Genomic DNA, 9,353 nt, shown 5'->3' with positions numbered 1-9,353 from the left:
AATTTTAGAATAGATTGTCCATTTCAAAAACTAATTGAATTTTGTGTAATTTCGATCAAAATTTATAAAAGTCAGAATATTTTACTTTAAAATCAATTTAAGCCGCATGCAAGTGCAAAGGAAATAAAATAAACATAATCATTTTACAAACTAAATTACGGTGTTATTTTGATAAAAAAGAAAGTTGACTTACGAAGAATATACAAAAAACTAAATAAATAAAACCATATCTCAAACCCATATTTTAAATGAAGGGTTTGCAGATCTACGTCGTCAGAAAAAATTGCAATTGCAGCCGTAGGTGAGAAAAAATGCTGTCATTTGATGTTTATGATATAAGTAGCACCATCTAAAGACTTCTGCCTCTCAGAGCAAGCACGAGATGAAGTAGAGAACCACCCTTAATATTGTACTCACGAGCTGTCCCATTATCTCCAAGCTGCTTGCCAGAATAGATGAGCCTGCAAACATGGAACACATGAGTGAATTACAACATTAAGGCAACTAAGAAATCATAATCCAGATTTGTCTACAATAACAAAAGTGAAGCACCAGATCAAAGTATTATAACCAAAATGCATCTTTCGAGTGAATGTTGTACAGAATTTAAACCAAAATAATGATGCAACTATACAAGTCTATTTCAAAAAGGAAAGCCCACAGAACTGGATGACTACCTTTGTTGCACACGTGGAATTCCTTCTTTCTTTTCAACAGGTATCAGTTGGCTCAATATCAATCTCAGTTTCTTTCCCAGTGAGAGTCCTGACCTTGATCATAATTCCTCCCCTAAGCCTCAAAACCAAGTGAAGAGTCGACTCCTTTTGGATGTTACATTCTGCAAGAGTTCAACCATCTTCAAGCTGTTTGCCAGCAAAAATCAATCTCTGCTGATCAGGAGGGATTCCTTCCTTGTCCTATAAAAGTCGAGTCCATCATCAGCAATCAGCAAACAATTTATTGCAGAAGAGTAAAACAAAAGGTCTAACATAGACACCACCCCAAGCTCTGTCAAGCAGTTCAAATAAAACGAAAGTAGAGAATTTTTTGTCATTAGATTGTATACTATCACCATTGTTACAACCACTTAATATAAAGATAATCCGCAATTCTAAAGAAGTCAAATCGAAGTATCTCATCGGTGAAAAAACCAGAGATAACTTACACAATGATAAATAGCATGAAAGTAAAAACAATTCAAGAAGACACAAATATTGTATCATATTCGACCTAGACAATTTCAATCTGGACGTTACAGCATCTAATCAATTAGTCCAACTAGAACGGAAGTAGCAAAACTGAAAGCACAAGAGTACAAATTTACCCTGCAAAAGGAACCAAAATATTAATAAAATCATATTTTCATATACTCATCCAATAGTTTCAGTTCGAATTCTTTCTTTTAACTTTCATTTTCGTTTTCTTTACCTTTCTCGCCGACCAAACAGAAAGTCAACTACGAATTCCAAAATACAAATTCATTGGAAAAAACAAAAACCCGGAAAAGAAATTCTTAAAACATAAGAGGAGTTACCCCTCACACGCATCTATAGATGTTTTCCCTGATTGTTTACTTCAGTTTTCTCATCAACCAAAATATGAAGTCAACTACGAACTCTAGAATAATAAGACAAATTCTTTAGAAAAACAAAACGAAAATAGTGAAGAAAAAGAACTTGAATTTTAGCCTTGACATTATCAATAGTATCAGAGCTCTCAACCTCTAGGGTGATGGTCTTCCCTGTAAGCGTCTTAACAAAGATCTGCATCTCTTTCTTGTTGGGTTTTGGCAGAGATCGAATTTGTGCTGCAATGCAATTATGGGGCTGGCTTGGCTACTTGAAGAGAAGAATACTGGGGGCTGGGAAGTATTTATAGTTATTTTTTGTGCCGCGGAATTAGAGAATACGTTAGTGGAATACTTTAGTGGGGAGTATTTAAATCTGTGTTCGGTTAGATTAGAGGTTGGAATACTTTAGTAGTGGGACCTCATATATATATATATATAATATCTATTGACTAGATATCATACTGAATAAACAAATTAATTATTTTCTAATTTTATAATATTTTTTTTATTTTGACATTAAAACTATTAAATATTAAATATAAATATTAGAATATAATTTAATTAAAAAACTTTAAAACCAAAACTCTTTGGTGCAATTCAAAGTTTGATTCTATGGGGAATTGGGCAATATGAGTTTTGTTTTTCTTTATGGTTACTCAGTCCTAACTTTTTTTTTCTTTACTTTTATGTTTTTATGAATGATGCACTTTATATTTTTTCGTGTTTTAAAAAATTTTAAAATTATTGAAAAAATTTAAATAAATTTTAATTTTTTATTACATTTAATCAAGTTTATATTTTTTTATTTTTGTTAAATAAATCTTGATCATTGATGGTTGATTAATTATCATTAATTAAATCACTATTTATCATTTTTTTTGTGATATAGGGTTGACGTGGCGCTAACGAGTGAAAATATCATGTGGCCACCTTATCATGCCACATCATCATCCAAAATGAGATATTAACATATCATGTCTAGTTAACATGTCATGTTATTAGAGTTAATTCTATATGGATTGATTTGGGGAAAAAAATGTGAGACCTTGACCTTTATGGACTCATAAATGGAAGTATAAGCGATATCCCTAATTAGGGGTAATTTCGTCATTTTCTTAGTAAGCTCATAAAAGTAAGATTTTTAAACAATATTATGGCCTAAGTAGGCCTAAGGCATAAATGGATGGTGAGTTTAGGGGTAAAATGGAAAGGAAACCCAAATTTTGATGATTTTCACGATATGGGTAAAATGGTCATTTTTCACCTCAGGTTAAAATTTTAAGTTTTTATGAACCCAAGCATGTCTAGACCATTATGGACCTTGTCCCAATGTCAAAAGAGCAAAAAGATTGCATAAAAGATTGGAAGAGAATAAGCTAATTTGTGGAGGGGCAATTTGGTCATTTCAAGGGAGTGGATAAGATTGGCTATAAATATCTTTCTTCTAGCAGCTTCTTCTCCCATTTTCCAGTAGCTTGTCTTCTTCTTCTTCTTCTCTTTCACGTTGCTTCCAACCTCCATGGAAGCTTGATATGGAGCTTGCATGATTTTCTCTCTCTAGATCTAGTTTTCATACCTTTGTGCCTTTATGACTAAAACCCTTGTATTCTTCCACTCTTTCTCCTTAAAACCCTTGAAAAATCTTATTTCCATACTTTCTCTCACTAGTTGGGCGTTCTAGAGAGAGAAAGAGAGAATTATCCCATTTGTGTGGAAGCTATTGGAAGAGAATTCAACTACAAAAGAGCCCTAGGGTAAGTGATGAACTAAGCTTGATTTTTAGCTATGAATAATGGCTAGTAATTGGGATTATGAGCTGTTTTATTGTTGAGTATGTTCATTCATTTTATAGTGATTAAGATAGTGAACATAGATAGCCATTTAAAGTGACAATTGAAAGCTAGCTAAGAGATAGCTTTTAGGGTTTATAGTGTGTGAATTGACCTATTGCTTATGCTAATGTGATTCTAGGTTCTAAAGAAGCCCCATCACCCCAAGTGGATTATTAAGGGATTTAAAGTCAGCTAAAGGCTCAACAATATACCGATGAGTGGACTACCTATCAAAATCGTTTTGGGAATATGACCATTTTGTACAAAATATTTGAATGATTCTATACAACTTTTGTTAAAACAAGTGTCTTGGGAACAAGCCTTTGATAAATCAATTTTATGTTATGACATGTGATTATCATGGATCTTTATGCTACTGCATTATGTTGATATTCACATATGTTTGAATATTTTGTTGTGTAATTATATTGACTCGGCTATGTGTGAGTAGAGAGTACGCATAAGCAAAGATGACCCGATTATGTGCGAGTAAGGAGTGCGCATAACCCGGTGATGACCCAACCATGTGCGAGTAGGGAGTGCGCATGAGCTGGTGATGATGATGATATGATGGTGTGTATGATGATGATGGGATGGTGTGCATGATGATGATGGGTATACGCATACATATATACATATGTAAATATGTGTGTTATAGGAAATTAATAAGTAATGGTAAATGATTGTAATGCATGTGAAACTTGACATGTTAAACTTTGGAAAATTGTTATGCATTTCATGTTGGTTTGGACATTTCAACAAGGTGGTTTTCTTTGGGAAGAAGGGCAAATTTTTCATTGGTGCCCTGTTTCTCGCTGCAGCAAGAATCAATTTTGCTGTAGCAAGAAACTCTCGGGTTTTGAAGGGTAGACTGGCCAGAAACTTGTTGCAGCGAGAATGCATTTTCGCTGCAGCGAGAATGACACTGTAGCTTCTCGTTGTAGCGAAATTCATTCTCGCTGCAGCAAGAAACTTTCTGTTTCTAGGTTACAATTTCGCTATAGCGAGAAACTTTCTGTTTCTTGGTTACAATTTCGCTGAATCTCGCTGTAGCGAAAAACTTTCTGTTTTGTCTCTTATCTTGTCCAATTGCTGCCCTATTTTTCACTTCTTTGCTACCATATCTGAGCATGGATTTCCAATATTAAGGACTAAATGAGTTAAGTTTAAAATGAAGAGGTTTAGTGAGAAACTCTCAGCCAGTTGAGAAACCCTCGTTCGGCTAATAACTTAATCCCAACGTAGCTGTAACGAGAATGCCTTTCCGCTGTAGCAAAGATTCGTTGTCGTATTTGACTTGCTTTCATATCATTGAAGCTTTCATTCTTCAAATAGTTCGTTATGTATGGGTTCATGATTTTCAAATGATTAATCATTTAAGGGCTTGATGAGGGGTTTTAGTATGAATAGAACTAAATTGCATTCTTTTGAAAAAGAATGCATCATGATTTCGTTAAACATTCCTTATGGTATGCTTGTTCCCTTCCTTGTTCACTCACTGGGTTTATACTCACCGTTTTCAACTTCATGTTTTCAGATCACGAGACAGCCGGTAACTAGGACGAGGTGTCCTTGTAGACTTGTATCAATCTTTTGGTAGGTGTCTCGACATTCAGTAGCTGTACATTCGTCTGAATCCCTCCGCTGGAAGTTGAGTATTCTTTTGTTGTGTATAGACAAACTTAATGTAAATTATTAAGATACATGTTATAAATAATATATATACACTTGTTCAGTATGCTAGTATGAAGTGGCAATGTTTAACATTATTTTGATTCTAAGTTATGAAATATGACTTAGTAGTTTATGATGGAATGATGAACATTTCAGATTAATAGGCTTACTTGGGCTTAGTGGACTACGTCCATTGGGCCCATGCGCCGGTTCATGACCCGAAAATTTGGGTCGTGACAAAAAATGATTCTAGAGAGAGGAGGTAAGAGAGAGAAAGTGAGTGTTTTTGCAAGTAGGCTTATTGGAGATGGAGCTAAGGGTGAGTATTTGGTTAAAATGGTTAATTCAGTCAAAAAATACCATTAATTGGCTTAACCAATCTTTTTCAAAACATTAACCGAACCTATCGATTAAGGGATTTTCACCGACTTTAAATAAAATAAACATAATCATTTTACAAACCAAGTTATGATGTTATTTTGATTAAAAAAAGTTGACTTACAAAGAAAATATGAAAAACTAAATAAATAAAAGCATATCTCAAACCCATACTTTAAATGGAGGTTTTTTTATGAAAACTAACATTAAAAAAAAATTACAGCCATAAGTGAAAAATATGTTTCCTTAGGTTAAGGTTGTACTTAGAAAAAGTGCAACCTTTATCAATGTATGAAAAAGTTTAGCTTGGTACCTGAATTCAAGCAAATATTAATCATTTAAGAAATTATTAAGAAAAATTACAATTCCTTATACGTGAAACCCTAATTTTTCATATTGTGAAAATTTGGTGAAAACTTGAGCTTTGATGAATTATGTGTTAGTGACGATAATAGCTGAGAATTCCTTATTATTTGATGTAAATCCTTCCATATTATTATGTTATGTTCATGAATGAATGATGGTTGCAAGAATGGTTAAAAAAAGAAGTCAAAAGAATGTATTTTAGTAAGTTGAACTTGGAGGATCGACCCCCAATGGTTACAAGTCGATCCTATGGTAGGAAGTATGAAAATCTTGAAGAATTCACAACCATAGTCTACCCTATAACTTCCTTAGTCCACCCTATAATAAAAAGTATGAGATTCTTGAAGAAAACATAGCCATAGTTGACTACAAAATTTGAGTAGTCAACTATAGTGCCTTTTTGACATTTTACATTTTACATTTTACATTTTCTCAACCTCCAACTTGTCCCCAACAACCACCAAACCCTCCTTTAAACCCTTCAAAAGCCCATTCGACAAAGATTCAACCTTCCAAACTCAAATCTAAAATAAGATTTGACATTTTTGGATTTTAATCACAATGTTTCAACCTAAGTCAAGGGTTTTGTAAATTTCAACTCATTTAATCTAAATTTGGGCTGAGATTTTGAAAGTTTTTGTTTTTTAATGAGCTTGTGGAGGTAAGAATGATTAAGGTTTCATTATTTGATTTAGGTTGAAGTCTTGTGAAGTATTGGCTTGGAACGAAAAGTATTGGTTTTATCGATTAGTTTTGAATAAATGGCTTTACTAGAAAAATAAGAAATTTATATTAGAAATCGTTATGTTAATTAGGTTACATTGAGATCATGAATCGTAGAACAAGCTAAGTTTGATGAAACAAAGCTTAAAAGCAATGCTTAGAAGCAATGTTTTTTGTCAAAGTGAATGAATACACTATTTTCAAACTATTTTAGTATATAAAATTGAAGCATGATTTAATGAGTTTGGTTTCTTATAAATGTTTTGCTAAGTGAAAATGTGTTTGTGGATAATTAATTATTTGAAAATAATTTTCGAATCTACTATGTATATGTAAATATTCTATTATATATTAGTTTTCAATCATGAGGGATAAGTTCTTTTAAGTGTTTTACACCAAAACCACCACTTCCATGAAATCTGTATGAAATGCTTGGAGCATGCTAAATTGCTATAATTATGTGATGATGAATTCCACACATTAGATAAGTATGAACGACTACATGATATATGTATGATTATTTGTATATGATGACATTACCACACAGCACATGAATGCGAATAGACACGAAGTGTGAAACATGTTAAGCTATGTGAGGTAGTTTTCACATAACCCATGATATGAGAATGAGCATATGTTAAATGCCATGATAAGTATGCAAGGTAGTTCCACATGTCACATGTTAAAAAGAACGAGGGCAGGAGGTGATTCTAAATTTGTACTATATGATTAGTGGATGAATGGTGAGTTAGGAATGAGTATTTGTTGATGAGATATGATAAGTGTTTGCTACTCATAGTTAATGGAGGTTATTTCATCATTAACATTAAACGTATTATTTATACACATTTAAACACAATAATATGATTAACACAATTAATTAAATTATTTTTTTATTTTATATTTTATTTATCCTATTTTATATTTTTACACCGCTTATTTTAGTAATCATTTAAATCAAATCCAAAATCCAGTGGATTAAGGGTATGTAAACAACCATTGAACTTGTTAATGACAAACAAGCCCGGTGGGGATAACTTGACAAAAAAAGATCAAACCACATAAACAATATTAAAACTAATAAAGTAAATTTAAGGTAATTAAACTCAAGACATTTTAGACAAGAAAACGCAAAAAAAAAAAATAAAACAGACAAAAAAAAAACAGCTCGTGCATTTGCAACCTGATGGCCTTTTTTGGCGTCTGGTAATGGCCTCACGATGCTAGGGATGACACAGGTGACTGCATCCCCACATCTACGGGCAACTTCCCAAATCCAAAAAAACCCTAGGTAGAATCTCACAAAACCCCAAAAATCCCATTTCAAGAAAACCCTGGCAACCGTTCTTTTCAAAAAAAAAAAAAACCTAGAAAACTTTAGAAATTCCTTGGCTAAAAAATCCTAAGAACCAAAAAACCCTACCTTCTTAGTCTATCAGCCGAATACAAATACAACAATCAAAAAAAAGAAAAACCATAGCCAGATAATCAAATCAGAAATCACAAAAACCAAAAACCATAGCCAATGGAAAGCAACAAAGAAACAATGGAAAAGAAAGGGGGAAGTAAGGCAATGGAAAGAGGGGTTTACAGAATGTCAGGAGAGGAGTGGCTTTGAGGCTAGATCGACGTTGAGAGGGAGAGATAAGAGAGATGGAAGGCGACGGTTAAGGTTCCAACGAGGGAGTGAAAGAGGAGGCCTTGGGTAGAGAGAAGGGAGAGCTCCGACGGCTAGAGAGAGAGTAAAAGGGAAAATGATGAGAGGAGATATAAAAAGGAGGTTTTACACCTAGGTTGTCGGTTACTAAACGGTGTCGTTTTGGGGAGTGAGGCGAGAGGGTTACCAATCAAATGGTGCATTTTGGAGAGGTAAGGGATCTGCTGCACAAGCACTAAAACTGTGCGTTTTGGGGAGGAATAGTGAGCTAAGGATACAGGCTTAGGGTGTTCCTAAGTGGACCTGTCATCTTGGGCCATTACTCTAGCCCAAGCAATATGATATTCTTTTCCTTTGTTGCTGTATGAATGTGCTAGCTGGCCCAGTTTAGTTTATTGGAGAGTTTCTTAATTGTTTGATCTAACTTTTCTTCAGTTTATTTATTTTCTAAAAACAAAAGTCAAGTCAAATAAAAATTTGGAAAAAAAAATTTTTTAAAAAAAACTTTTTTTAAAGAACAAAATTAAAAAAAAAATTCAAGAAAAGCTTTGGAGATGAGCTTTTTCTTCTCTTCTTTTAAAAACACAAAAAAAAATTATTTTTGTTTCAAAAATATCCTCATCTGTTAAAAATAATCACAATATTACCTTTTCAAAAAAAAGAAATATCTTTTATGGTAATTTAACCAAAATTAGAACTTACAAAAAGGAACTTATAAAAGTAAATTTACCAAATAACTTTAGTTTAATTTTAAAAACTATTTTTTTTAATAAGAGCTTTATAATAGTTTTTAAGTTAAAAAAAAAAACAAGTCAAACATGCTCTAAATAAAATATGTGATTAATTAATGTATGATGATGCAAGAAATATGCTACAAAAAAATTATAATGTTTTAGGTAGATCAAATATAAGAAAAAGAAAAGAACCATACATAGAAAAGAAATAAATAATTTGTTATAAAAAATAGCTTTAGGTATATAAAATAAATACACAAAAATATATTATTAATAAATATCTAAATACACATAAAAGCAAAAATAATGGATTTAGATAGGCAAGATGAATAAGACAAATAAATGTTTAATAGTAAAAAAAAAGAATCAAGTAAGTCAAAGTATTTAGTTATAAAAAGAATAAATATATGTACATAAAA

At 32.4% G+C, this 9,353-nt stretch overlaps 1 pseudogene across 1 annotated transcript; it reads right to left on the bottom strand.

Moving 5' to 3' along the window:
* Nucleotides 1-201: 201 nt before the first annotated feature.
* On the bottom strand, nucleotides 202-1,896 carry LOC18594758 (ubiquitin-NEDD8-like protein RUB2; annotated as a pseudogene). Its single transcript, XR_016027488.1, has 3 exons — nucleotides 1,677-1,896; nucleotides 678-917; nucleotides 202-461 (listed from the first exon to the last, which is right to left on the bottom strand). The product of XR_016027488.1 is annotated as a ubiquitin-NEDD8-like protein RUB2 (transcript).
* Nucleotides 1,897-9,353: the final 7,457 nt, after the last annotated feature.

The sequence above is a fragment of the Theobroma cacao genome, chromosome 7 (assembly GCF_053813885.1).
Source record: "Theobroma cacao isolate CCN51 chromosome 7, ASM5381388v1, whole genome shotgun sequence".
Classification (NCBI taxonomy): domain Eukaryota; kingdom Viridiplantae; phylum Streptophyta; class Magnoliopsida; order Malvales; family Malvaceae; genus Theobroma; species Theobroma cacao.
Note: the sequence above shows the minus strand (reverse complement) of the source record. Positions and strands in the feature narration are given on the sequence as shown.